Genomic DNA, 14,550 nt, shown 5'->3' with positions numbered 1-14,550 from the left:
CAAAATGGTATATACTCAAAAAAATTTGTTACTTGATGAAGAGACCAGAGAGAGAGAAAGGTCAATCTTATAACACTCATCATTGTCACAGTGTCACAACCACAATGAATGTCGCCGGGGCCGGAAATCCCGCAATCACCGACCGCTTGAGACAATTGGAGGTTTTTGATGAATCCAGAGCCGGAGTCAAAGGGCTCGTTGACTCCGGCATCACCAAACTCCCACAAATCTTCATTCGCCCCCCGGAAGAGCTTACCGCCGGAGACCCGTCTCCGGGAGAACCAAAACCGACCCAGTTCAGGATCCCAGTCATCGACCTCAAGGATATCTCCGGAGACCGCGCCGGTGTAATGGCCGGCGTAAGACATGCGGCGGAGACGGTGGGGTTTTTTTAGGTGGTGAATCACGGGATCCCTGTGAAGCTTCTGGAAGAGACGCTGACAGCGGCGCGTGAGTTTCACGAGCTGGCACAGGAGGTGAAAAGAGAGTACTACACAAGGGAGATGATGAAGAAAGTGAAGTATGTTAGCAACTTTGATTTGTATCAATCAAAGTATGCTAATTGGAGAGACACACTGTTCTGTGTTATGGACCCTGAACCCCTTGATCCTCAAGAACTGCCTCACCCATGCAGGTAGGTAATTAGTAATTAATTCACTCAAAAGTTGGTAAACTAACTTTTTTTTTTGTTTCCATGGTTATAAACTAACTTTTACTTAGTTAACCTTAAGAAATTTAATATTTAAATTTATAATTTAAAATTTATAAATAAAATGATTTAAAAACGTTAATTAGCTGATGTTGGTTAAAAAAATTAGTTACGTAACATTAATCTTAGTTCAGAGTACATAACTACCTAGTTTAATTTGCAGGGAAGTGACAATGGAATATTCAAGGCAAGTGAAGGGTTTGGGGAAGGTGTTATTTGAATTGCTTTCAGAAGCACTTGGACTTAAGCCTGAGCATCTTGCAAGCTTCGATTGTGCAAAAGGGCACTCAATTTTGTACCATTTTATCCACCATGTCCTGAGCCAGAACTCACCATGGGAACTACCAGACACTCTGATCCCGATTTTCTAACTCTTCTGCTTCAAGATCACATTGGTGGCCTCCAAGTTTTGACCCAAAATGGTTGGATTGATGTGCCTCCTCTTCATGGAGCTATAGTAGTCAACATTGGAGATTTGCTACAAGTAAGTCCAATTCTTTTAAATTGAGTTGAAAATGCATGATTAGACTAGTACTACTAGATTTTAATTTATATGTTTCTATAATATGATACATACTACAGCTAATGTCCAACGACAAATTCAAGAGTGTGGAGCACCGTGTACTTGCAAATCATGTAGGGCCAAGAGTATCAGTGGCATGCTTTTTCACTCTTCATCTTCACCAAACGAGAAGAATGTATGGCCCCATCAAGGAACTCTTGTCCGAGGATAACCCTCCAGTGTATAGGGATACATCACTCAAAGACTTCATTGCTTACTATGATAGCAAGGGCCTGCGCGACCATGGCAATTCAGCTCTTTCCCATTTTAAGTTAATGGGTTAATTATGGCATGGAATCCCACTTAGATCAATACTTCATACTCATAAATAGCTCCTAACTTGGGACATAAATAAAATTATGTATGTTAAATTTTGACATACAAAGGAGAATTTGGGTCATATTTAGTTGAAAGATGAGTTGTCGTGGCTAAAATTATGAAATTTTACTACCACTAGAATAATGACTATTCACTATTTTGAGTAATTTCTTTTTTTTTTTTTTTTTTTTTTTTTTGATGTTTGAGAAAATGATGAATTTAACAAGGATATCAATACTAAAAAACGCTCATTTTAAGAAGGATATGAAAGTAACTGAAGAAAAGTACGTACTATATCACTAAGAAATAGAGTGGGCATAACTAGATAGAAATAAATCATATCTTTATTGAAGTCAATTTAATTTTGACAAAATTAATTTTAAAATAAAAATATATTTTGGTCTTCAAAATATTATATTAATTTTACAAAATATATATATAGAAAGATGTGTTTGGAAAAAAATTCCTAAAATCAAATTTTAATGCATATTTTTGTAAAGATGCTTAATAAAATGAGACATTTATATCTTTTAAATTTAAGGTTAATTTTATGGGATTTTTTTATTAGTGTCTAATTTTTGTTTTTAAAATTTTTTAATTTTTATATTTTTAAATTTAAAATTAATTATTTAACCTATTTTAACAATTAGACATCTTTTAAACCCCATAACAAACCCTTAAATTTAATGATTTTCTTTTTTACATGACCAAACAAAATGGTTAATTTTATGACATTGAAATTATTTTAGAAGTCCAAAATATCATCTCTTCTCAAAAGCTATTTTGTCAGAAAATAAAATCTTTTAAGATTAGAAGCATTTTGCACTCTCCAACAATGTCTGTCGCCGGCACCGGCGGAGTTTCAACATCTTACAATCGTCTCCAGCAACTGAAGTCCTTCGATGAATCCAAAGCTGGCGTCAAGGGCCTCGTTGACTCCGGCATCACCAAACTCCCACAAATCTTCATCCGCCCTCCGGAAGAACTCGCCGTCGACAACCAGACTCCGTCCCAGTTCACGATTCCAGTCATCGACCTCAAGGGTGTCTCCGGAGACCGTTCCAAAGTGGTTGCCGCCGTCCGAGAGGCGGCGGAGACGGTGGGGCTGTTCCAAGTGGTGAATCATGGGGTGCCATTGAAGGTGCTGGAAGAAACGCTGACTGCGGCGCGTGAGTTCCACGAGTTGCTACAGGATGTGAAGGGAGAGTATTACACGAGGGATAAGATGAAGAAGATGAAGTATGGTAGCAACTTTGATTTGTATCGAACGAGGTATGCTAATTGGAGAGACACACTGTTGTGTGTTATGGGTCCTGATCCTCTTCATCCTCAGGAATTGCCTTTGGTTTGTAGGTTCGTAATATAACTTTGATATTCAGAATAACATTTTGCAATTAATTTATCAAGATTATGTATTTACTTATGGAAACTATTTTTATTCTCGATACTCGAATTGCGTATACTTGACTAGAAGATTATAATGTCTTGCTACCTTGGCTATAGCGACACTTTGGTCGGATGGGCTCTTATATGCAGCCATAGTTAATTATCAAATGACATCTCACTAAGTTGAGTTGGTTGACTGGAAAGCTCACCAGTCGGGTTCGAATTACGCATTGTGTATGCTGCTACTCATTAGCCAATAATAGATCAGAGTTCTGATTCACAACGGATTAGTTTTTGGTCTGCCAAGCACAGAGATATTGTAAGGAACCAAGGGAGGATATAAGTAGAAAGTTGTGGGTAGGGCTGGAAGTGAGCCGAGCTTAGCCGAGCTAGGCCAAGCTCAAGCTCGGCTCACGAAAATTGAGCTTGGCTCACGGCTCGACTCATTAACAATCGAGCTTATTTTTTAAGCTCAAGCTCGGCTCACCAAAAGCTCACGAGCTGGCTCGAGCTCACGAGCTGGCTCAAATAAGAGAAACATAGATACATAATTTATAATTTTATATCAATAAATTATAACTTATATATTTTTAAAAATATTTGAAAAGATCAATTTTGTATATTGTTTATCTATCAATAAATTATAAATTTTTTATTTATGTCCTATATTAAAATTATATGTAAAAAATAAATATAAATATTAAATAATTAAGATTGTTATAATATATATATAATCGAGCTAGCTCACGAGCTAATGAGCTGAGCTTATCCAAGCTCAAGCTCGACTCATTTAATTTATGAGCTCAATTTCAGGCTCAAGCTTGGCTCACAAGCTCACGAGCTTAGCTTATGGAGCTGTTAACGAGTCGAGCTCGAGCTGGCTCATGAGCTGGCTTGACTCACTTCCAGCCCTAGTTGTGGGATGTGAACTAATATGATTTAGGAAAATGTGATTTGATTTAGAGGGAACCAAAATTTTGGGTACTTATGCTGTATAGTTTAGCCATGAAATAAAACTGATTTGCAGGGATGCAATAATGGAGTACTCAAGGCAGATAAAGGTATTGGGGAGCCTTTTATTTGGATTGTTATCAGAAGCACTTGGACTGAACCCTGAATATCTTGAAAGCATAGATTGTGCAAAAGGGCATTCAATTCTGTGTCACTATTATCCACCATGTCCTCAGCCTGAACTCACTCTTGGCACTACCAAACACTCAGATCCTGGCTTTCTCACAATTCTGCCTCCAAGATCACATTGGTGGCCTACAAGTTTTGTGGCAAAATCAGTGGATCAATGTTCCCCCTGTTCATGCTGCTTTGGTAGTTAACATTGGAGATATGCTACAAGTGAGTCCAATATTTTTCTAATCTATTAAAATCTTTCAGTTTTTATAGAGACATGATATTTCATTTCAACCCTATATTTGATCATTTTAAATCTCAATTGTTTGTTCTCTATATGACGCGTGAATCTTTCGTGGAATCAGCCATCGATACTGTTATTAAGTTAAGCCGCCTACATTACACCTTTTTGACAGGATGTTTATGCACTGGACTACCGTTTATGGCATGTGAATCCTTTCCAATAGACGCATAATTTATAATGTAACTAGAGCAAAATCATATATCCTGTAATAATCTTAATTTATGGTACCATTTGCAGTTGATATCTAATGAAAATTTCAAAAGCGTGGAGCATCGTGTTGTGGCAAACCATAGAGGACCTAGAGTATCAGTTGCATCTTGCATGCTTCTTCACTCTTGATAACTACCCATCACAAAGAATATATGGTTCCATCAAGGAGTTACTTTCACAAGATAACCCCCCTCTCTATAGGGATACATCATTACAAGATTTTAATGCTTATTACTATAACAAGGGACTTGGTGGCAATTCTGCTCTTTATCATTTTTTGTTGCAAAGATAAAATATGATATCACAAAATATGGTTTTAGAGAACATAATATAGGGCTCAAACACTTGCTGTATCAACATATCATATTCACATTTCTAAGGCTACTTAGAGATTAATGTATGTGGTCCAGAGTAGTATACTTGTTAGAAATAGCAATGTTCATCACTCATGATCACTCTACAGTCTCCATCAACAATAATCTATGCTCCCATAATCCTTCTCTCTTTATGGGGAAACATTATTGCAGGATTACAGAGCATACTTTTATGACAAAGCACTTGATGGAAATTCAGCTCTTTACCATTTTAAGTTACACGGATAGATATTAAGCATTATGCACCTGCATCTGAATGATATTAAGCACTGGTCTTGTTTTCATTATATTATAGTTATACTATATATATATTATGGTGCGATATGTGGTGGCCACAAATTTGCTGTGGCTATGATGCCTATGCTAGTTGCTACAATTATTTCTTTACACGTAAACAAAAAGGGATTTTTTTCCCTTCATTTTCTCACTGTTACACCCTCAACCTCAACCGTTCAACCATAGTTACCCGCAACACTTCTTTTGTTTTTTTTTCTGGACAAGGCCTTGGCCAAACCCGACCCAGACTAGAAACCAATCGTAACCTGAACACCCCGACCCGGAATCCAAACGGTAACCCCTCCAATACTATAACACATTTTGATCTCTAGCTCCCTCTTAACGGATCTTCATGCGGGAGCAGACCATTGGTGGTGCATCCATGGTGACTTGACTCCCTCCCGCCGACGTGGTTCAATTCATTCCTGTGTGTGCTATGTCGCTGCTGTTACCATTGAAGTCCTCGGTCCTCTGTTGCGGTCCTTGTCCTTGTCGAATGTTTTCGTAGAGAACTTAACCACACTAAAGAACACTCCATTTGTCACCATCTGATTGAAGAGTCAACTCATAGTCACCGTTAGCCACCATAGCCACGGGCACCAGAGACGCAGCCATTATATGTATATTTTAAAAAAAATGTTTCCTGAATAAGCATATATATTATTACCATAATGCTATTGATTGATATTAATAGATCATAAGTTTGAGCGTGGCTTTCTAAAGCTGCAAACATACGCTCTGCCTCTGTTTTTACGACATCAATTAATATTGATTTTTGAAAATAAAACTATAATAGCTCCAAAAATGTTGAAATGGAAAATCAAATACTTCTAGACAATACCAAAATAATAATAATAATAATAATAATAAACAAAAAATTTCCAGACAAAACCATATTTGGGCCACTATAAAGTTTTGTTTTTGGAGATTGGACCTTTCAATCTTAAATAAAACTGGGTTAGACTTGGATCATGTCAGATGACAGTCTGGTTTTTGTGTTAAGAAACAAAAATCAGTTTTATAAATCTAATTGTGTTAGCTGGGTTTATTTTAATGTGTTGGGTAAAGACCAAGATGTAAATGGAAGTAGTATATTTTTAAGTTTCTAACACTGATAAAGTCCAAAAAAAAAAAAGTTTCCAGCAATCAGCAACATATCATAGTTACATTTGAGTTTATAAACACTGATAAGCAGCGGAGTCCTAGACCAAGTGTTGATGATATTGCCTCTTAATCAAGCTACACCAAATTCAACTTCCAGCTGAGACTGGGACTGATAACATTTGAGTTTATAAACTTTTATATTTGTCTTGCAGGAATTGGTATTGATATTTTACTGGGAATAAGTAAAAACGGCTTACATTTTAGTTGTATTTGATGATACATCAGTAACAGTTACAGATATTTTTTTTACAAAATGGATGGCATTTTTAATACTTATAAATCCAATCTAATGAGTTATGGACCACTGATCGAATAACACGTATGTCATTTCTTGACCCAAAAAAAAGCAAGAATAACAGGTGATTTAACTAAGCCATAAAAACTTTATTGAAATAGAGCACATATAAGAGAATATGAGTAATAATTATTAATGATTATATTTCTAAGTTTCTCGAGTTAGATATCGAGTGAATAGATCCCATTATAGGTATGCTTGGTTTAATATTTGTTTTATATTAGAATTATTTCTTTTGAGAATTAATAAGGATCAAATTTTAAAGTTGTTTAATTTAAAAACTTAAATAATATATCTTAAAATTATTTATTCTAAAAACATAAGGAGAACATTGAATTTGTCCTCTCTGTGTTAGAACTAACGTGGTCAATAAGAAGTGTATATCAGTACATGTAATGGTCAATTATACGGTAAACAGATTAATCTATAGAAAAATAAAGATATTTCGTAAATGTAGATTCAGCTTGACACATAATTTCTGTGATAATTGAGATTCATGATTGTTGTCAATGAGAAACAAAAATATCACAGTTAGCCAGATATAGGCGTGGAATGGCTCAACTAGTGAGCCGCACTGTGCACGAGGCCATAGAATATCCGTTACGTGAATACTATGAGGTAGGAATAACTGTTGCTTATGGGCCTGGTTGAATATGAGTTTGGACTTTGGAAAAAAGGGATCTTGTTTATTTTCTTTTATTAACGTTCGTCTGTTTGTGGACCCGTAATATATTTTTTTTCATTGACCATAGGAATAATGCGAACGATTTTAATTTGTTGTATTATAACTTACCAGAATAATGTGAAGCCGGACAAATAATAATGATAATAGCTCTCGACCGTTTGCACCTATTCTTTTCGTACAAGTGAACTTCCAACTTCAACCAGCAATCATAAATACCACCGACGACCCTGCGGAACAGTCCAAGAGGATCACTCAGTCCTGGAAGAGCAAGGCCTGTTACAGAAGAATGTTAAAAAAATCAGAACAAAAGCAGAAGGATTTACGGGAGACCAAATCCTTGTGCCAAGAGATGAGGAGTGGATGCATGAACAACATGGCCAAAAAGAAACACAATGGAAAGGGAGATCTTTCGCTCAAATAGTAAGAGAGGGCCCAAGAAAGAAATTTCTGGAGGAAGACCTAATAGAGAAGGATGCAGAAGATGAAGAAATGATCAAAGAAACTAATGAAAACGCATACAATCAGAACACAGATGTCAGAGTAGAAAAAATTGAAAATGGGCTTTTCAATATTGTCATTGATAAAGTCAGTGAAAGAAGATTATGGAAGATTTGGTGGAATACTCTCATAGTAAAATTACTAGGAAAGAAAGTGGGGTATGCTGCAATGAAACGAAGACTAGAAGCTACGTGGAGTAAAAAAGGGGGTATTGAAGTGATTGACTTGGGAGAAGAGTACTATATATCTTGTTAAGCTGTATGCAAGTGAGGACTTCGACCATGCATTACTAGAGGGCCTTGGAAGGTCTATGACCATTATCTTACCGTGAGATTATGGGAACCTAACTTTAACCCCCAACTAGCAACAATTGACAAAGTGACGGCATGGATAAGGCTACCTAGACTTCCGATTGAACTATATGATAGAAGCATTTTAAGACAAATTGAAAACCTTGTTAGAAGGACGGTAAAGGTAGATAACAACACAGCTAAATTGTGCAGGAAAAATTTGCTACTTGCTAGACTCTGTGTAGAAGTGGATTTGACAAAGCCTCTTCTAGGAAGATATCTCATTAATGGGAGGGAATATAGAGTGGAATATGAAGGCATCTATCAAATATGTTTCAGCTGCGGGAAGGTGGACCATGATAAAAAAAATTGTCCAAATAAAAAGGAATTAACCAATGAAAATGGGGCTCAAAGCAATACTAATAAGGGAGTAAGTAATGAAATGCCTGAAGAAATGAATCAAGAAAATCGCCAGGGAGAAGGAAGCAAAAAAAAAGGAGGATACTGCAAAGGAGAAGCAAATTGCAACAGATGCACATGATAGGTTTGGGGAATGGATGGTGGTCCAAAAGCCCAAAAGGGAAAAGAAGATCCTAAAGGATGGTGTTAACCAAAATGAAGCAGAGACGAGTAAAGCAAGGGGACAAGAAATAGAATCAAATAACAGATCAAGATTCATTGTTCTACAAATAGAGGAAACATCATATGAAGAACTAGAGCAACAAAAGGAAAAAGACAGCAACAACAACAAAGAAAAGGAGACCATTGGTAAAAGTAGAGGCAAAGAAAGAGCAAAAAATGATTCATCTAAAGGAGCAAGAACCATAACAGCAAATAAAAAAGGAAAAGAGGTGGTGACAGACAACACAAATTCAAACCAAAATCAAAGCATACCAACACCAACAGAACCAAGAGCAAGGATCCTAACAAAAAGCACCAAAGATACAACAACCATAGAAGAACCTCAACAAATCAAAAAATGAAAAGGAGAATGCCACTATGAGAAAAATTGGATGGTGGAAGAAAATACAGCTCTTACCATCATGGAGGAATGCATTGAATCCTCAATTCAAGACCCACACAACAAGGGCAGACCACCTGACTTTATGCCAAGTGAAATGGAGACAGAAGAGGGAGGCATGGACCCTGTGCAGAAGCTTGTGGAAGGAATAGACTTCACGACACCACAAATCAGTGCCACAAATGACACTGATATGAATATGGACTAAGCTTTTTTCTCGGTTCTGCTTGGCTGAGTTTTTTTATGGTTTATTTTGGTTGTTGGTTTTTTCATTTTCCTTTTTTGTTTAATGAATTGCTTAATTTGAAATGTCAGGGGAGCAGCAGGTAATGCTTTCAGGAGAAACTTTCAAGAACATGTATAGACATCATAGGCCAGACTTAATTGTTCTGCTTGAGACTAAATGCAGTGGAAGTACTACTACTACAGTTATACAACAACTTGGCTTCAAATATCACATCGTAGAAGAAGCACAAGGATTTGTGGGAAGCATATGAGTCTGCTAGAATAGGGATGACCTTTATATCAATGCCATAGAGAACCATGACCAATATATACATGTCAAAGTTCAAGAGCCCAATGTCAGAGAATAGTATTTTACGGCCGTCTATGCCAGCCCTCATAGTCAGATTAGGAGAAATGTATGGATAAAGCTTAGGAATATTGCAAACTCAATGGAAGGGGATTGGCTCATAGCAGGAGACTTCAATGAAATAAAGGACACTACTGAAAAAAAAGGAGGGTCAGCAACGGGCAGAAGTACCTGTAATTTATTTGTCAATTGGATTAATAGTTGTGGACTTATTGATCTAGGTTTCGTGGGATCTAGATACACTTGGCGAGGACCTAAGTGGGAGGGACTGGATAGAGTTTTCAAGAGGCTCGACAGAACTCTATCTAACTCATCTTGGAGAACTAGATTTAGCGAAGCCAAAGTTGAGATCCTTGCTAGAACTAATTCGGATCACCATCCTCTTCTTATTAAGATGGCCAACGACCTCAATAGTAGGAGAGATAGACCATTCAGATTTGAGGCTATGTGGGCATCTCACCCAGATTTCAGGCAATGCTTGGAAGATAGTTGGGTGAACAATAATCCACTCTTGAACACTCTTGATAATATGAGAAACGATCTGACTGAGTGGAATAAGAACTGCTTTGAAAATATTTTTAGAATAAAGAGAAGAATCTTAAACCGGATTGCGGGGATTCAGAGAAGTGCAGATTATGGAAAGAATCCTTATCTTGATGAACTTGAACAGAAACTCAATAAGGATTTGAACGGGATTTTAGACAAAGAGAAAATCTTTTGGCTCCAAAAATCTAGAGAAAAATGGATTGTGGAGGGAGATAGGAATACTAAGTTCTACCATACTAAAACCATTATTAGAAGGGGAAAGAACAGAATCCTAAAACTTAAAGACAACAACGGAAGATGGATTGAAGAAAAGGAAGAACTAAGAAATCATGTCATTAATCATTTTAAAGATTTCTACCAAGATGAGGTAATGACTGTTCCCTTTAATCTATTACAATTTTCTCTGCCTAACTTTAGCCTTTTTGAATGCAGGAATCTGAGCAAAATTCTAGATGAGGCGGAGATTAGGAAAGCGCTTTTTAGCATAAGATCGCTAAGAGTCCCAGGAAGTGATGGGTTTCCAGCGCTGTTATAAAAGAATAATGAGGACTTAATGAAGGGAAAGGTTTGCGACTTTATCACTATGTGTTGGAAGGAGCCAGATATCATCAAACATGCCAACATAACCCTGATTGCACTCATTCCAAAGCTGAACAGTCCTGATACTATTAACCAATTCAGACCTATTGCCCTATGTAATGTGAGCTACAAGATTATGGCCAAGATCATAACGAAAAGAATCAAGCCCCTCTTAAATGACCGGATTTCAATCCATCAGTCAAGCTTCATCCCAGGAAGGAAGATACAAGACAACATCCTTATAGCTAAGGAAATTATGCATTCTATGAGAAAGATGAAAGGAGAAAAGTAATTCATGGCCATCAAAGTTGACTTTGAGAAGGCTTATGACAGGTTTAATTGGAATTTCATCAAGTAAAGACTCAACGAATTTAAAATGCCAGAGAAGATGACTGATATTATCATGCAATGTGTCACCACGGTTACCTACAATGTCCTTTGGAATGGAAGTAAAACAGTGGAGTTGTCCTAAAAGAGGAATTAGGCAAGGGGATCCTATTTTTCCCTATCTTTTTGTGATCTGCATGGACAAGCTATCACATCTCATAGAAGAACATGTCCAGCAGGGAGAATGGAATTCGATAAGGGTGGGAAGACAAGGGCCTAAGATCTCTCATCTAATGTTCGCATACGATTTACTTTTATTTGCAAAAGCTACCCAAGAACAAATGCACAAGATCAACTACATCATGGAGATTTTTTGCAAAGCGTCAGGCTTAAAGATTAACAATAACAAAACCTCTATAGTCTTTTCCAAGGGAACAACACTACCATCTAGGAGAAAAATTGGAAGCATTACTGGCTTTAGAGAAGAAAGAGAGCTTGGCAAATACCTAGGAGCTATTGTTACAAATAGTAAGAGCAAAAAAGAGAAGTTCAAGGTCATGGAAAGAGTTAGCAGCAAACTCAAGGGGTGAAAAAGTAAATGCCTTTCTTTAGCGGGGCGAATAACTTTAGCACAGTCTGTGCTTAGTCCAATGCTATACTACCAAATGCAACATGAGAGAGTTTCAAAGGGTATTTGCAACAGTGTTAAAAAAATGCAACGCAGCTTTATTTGGGGTGATGTTTCGGAGCATAGAAGAATGCACCTCGTTAATTGGAAAACCCTCTGCCTTCTTAAGCATGAGGGTGGGCTGGCATTCAGAAAGCTGTCAGTTATGAATGACTCGTTTCTCCTCAAAATTATCTGGTACATTAAGGAGAGAACAGACCTCTTATGGGTTAAAGTATTGCTGCACAAATATTGCGAAGGAAGACATATAGATGATAGTATACAGGCTAGAAAGGGGGATTCTGATTTGTGGAAGGAACTCTTAAAATTGTGGCCAACCCTTCAAGCGAACACAACACAACATATTGGTAATGGACTGACAACAAATTTTTGGAATGATAATTGGGTGGAAGGGGAAGGAGTGTTGCGCCAGTTAGCCCTGGAGCCAGATATAGATATTAATAGTCTTATTTGGCAGTGGACAGATAATAGAGGAGGATGGAATACTGATAAACTCAGAAGAAACCTATCGGAGAGCACTGTTCAGAAAATCACAACTATGCTACCTCCTGCTCAGGACAGAGAAGATGATAGAGGAAGTTGGAAACACACTGTAGATGGTGATTTTTCAGTGGCATCAATATATAAGGCGCTGAACAATTGGACTAAGTCAACCAGGAACATGTGGATGCATCTGTGGGATTGGAAGGGTCACCAAAGAGTAAAAATATTTTTCTGAATTGCAATGCATGGAAGACACTAACAAACCAGAGGAGGGCGATAATTTTTGGAGGAAATGGAGACTGCAACCATTGTCAAGGAACTCCAGAGGAGCTGATACATGTCTTGAGGAATTGTCCGAAGGCCTCTACAATTTGGGTAAACCTTCTTAACACTAGTGAAATTTCTAGATTTTTTGCACTTAATTGGAGGGAATGGGTGGAGAAAAACTTAAAAAATTAATTCAGGCAAGTCCAAGGAATGGAATGGAAAGACATATTCATCACTACTTGTTGGTGATTATGGTACTAGAGAAATAGAAAAATTCATGATGATAATTACAGAAGACCAAACAAGCCACATATAGAGATCATCAAACAAGCAGCAGAATTCAAACAAGCAATGGAGAAAGCTTACCTGAAGGGGCAATCGAATAAGTGAAGAGAGGCACACATTCGGTGGGAACCACCTTCGATGGGCTGGGCAAAAATTAACACTGATGGGACTCAACAAGGACTCAACGACAGGGCAGGATGTGGCGGTCTCATTCGAAATGATGAGAAGAAGTGGGTGGCGGGCTTTACTCACAACATTAGGTGCGGAACAACTTTCAAGGCCGAACTATGGGGGATCGTCCAAGGCCTGAACCTAGCCTGGGAGTTGGGGTTGAAGCAAGTGATTCTGGAGAGTGACTCTAATGCTGTCATTAACCTAGTAAATGGAGAGAAATGTCATGAAAAATATCCCAACTCTCTAGTAAGAAAAATTTTTGAGATGAAAAGAAGAAAGTGGAGAGGTTTTTTTGTACATACATATATAAGGTAATAGGAGTGCTGATTGCCTGGTAAAAATGAGTATACAGTTGGAGGAGGATTTTTTGTTTTGGAATAATCCTGCTGATTTAGTTACTACCCTCTTGGAGGATGTTAGAGGGACTACCTTACTCCACCTTATTTGTAATTAGTTTTCTCTTTTTTGGACTTTAGTCCCGTTTCAATACCAAAAAAAAAATTTGAAGCCGGACAATAATAATAATAATAATAATAATAATAATAATAATAATAATGTGAATCCTAACCATATTATATATATATATATATATTAATATATATATATATATATACTAAAACTGAGTTTTTTCCTATCTAATGGAAGTGAAGTGTCAATTTCTCATAAATTCATTTTTCCGCCAAAATAAATGCACTATTTTCTCTTCTAAATTTATTTTATAAAAATATCTTTATTATAATTATACTATAATTAGCATTTAAGTAATAATGCATAATTATACTAATTTAGGAAAATATCTTTATTATAGTTATATAAAATTAATATTTAATACATTATTAAACTACTTATTAATTATCAATCAAAAATATTTTTAATAATAATAATAATATGATATGATAATTATATGATAATGGCACCAGTTATTAATAACCAACTTATATTTCTCTAAATAAATTTATTTTATAAAAATATTTTTATTATAATGCATAATTATACTAAATTAAGAAAATATTTTTATTATAATTATATAAAATCAATATTTAATGCATTATTAAACTAATTATCACTCGAAAATATTTTTAATCATTTTAATTATATTGATTTTAATTATATTGATACAATTCTAATTCTTATTCATTATCCAATGATTTTATTAATGGCAAGTTGTTACCTTAACGGTGATCCATTTATAATAATAATAATAATATGGTATGATAATGATATGAAGTTGGTCGCGGTTCATGATAAAAAAATAAGAGTAAAGTATCGTTTTTGTCCCCAACGTTTGGGGTAAGTCCCAAATTTGTCCCTAACGTTTCAATCGTCCTATTTAAGTCCCTAACGTTTCAAAATTGACTCAATGTTGTCCTGCCGTTAGGGATCCGTTAACAG

The 14,550-nt window shown here is 36.3% G+C and overlaps 1 long non-coding RNA gene and 2 pseudogenes across 3 annotated transcripts; 2 read left to right on the top strand and 1 right to left on the bottom strand.

Moving 5' to 3' along the window:
- Positions 1-104: 104 nt before the first annotated feature.
- Positions 105-1,555, top strand: LOC107644786 (1-aminocyclopropane-1-carboxylate oxidase homolog 1 pseudogene; annotated as a pseudogene).
- Positions 1,556-2,344: 789 nt separating this feature from the next.
- Positions 2,345-5,044, top strand: LOC107644788 (1-aminocyclopropane-1-carboxylate oxidase homolog 1-like; annotated as a pseudogene). Its single transcript, XR_015883473.1, has 3 exons — positions 2,345-2,942; positions 4,003-4,325; positions 4,642-5,044. The product of XR_015883473.1 is annotated as a 1-aminocyclopropane-1-carboxylate oxidase homolog 1-like (transcript).
- Positions 4,948-13,580, bottom strand: LOC107644790 (uncharacterized). Of its 2 annotated transcripts, XR_002347593.2 has the most exons (4): positions 13,461-13,580; positions 13,066-13,359; positions 7,517-7,681; positions 4,948-5,907 (listed from the first exon to the last, which is right to left on the bottom strand). It is a non-coding gene; the product is annotated as an uncharacterized LOC107644790 (long non-coding RNA). The 2 variants fall into 2 exon arrangements; XR_001621389.3 differs by lacking the exon at positions 13,461-13,580 and having other exon boundaries at positions 13,066-13,436.
- Positions 13,581-14,550: the final 970 nt, after the last annotated feature.

Source organism: Arachis ipaensis, chromosome B5 (assembly GCF_059453495.1).
Source record: "Arachis ipaensis isolate K30076 ecotype BB chromosome B5, ASM5945349v1, whole genome shotgun sequence".
Lineage (NCBI taxonomy): Eukaryota > Viridiplantae > Streptophyta > Magnoliopsida > Fabales > Fabaceae > Arachis > Arachis ipaensis.
The sequence above is the reverse complement of the archived record's forward strand: the minus strand, read 5'-3'. Positions and strand labels throughout refer to the sequence as shown.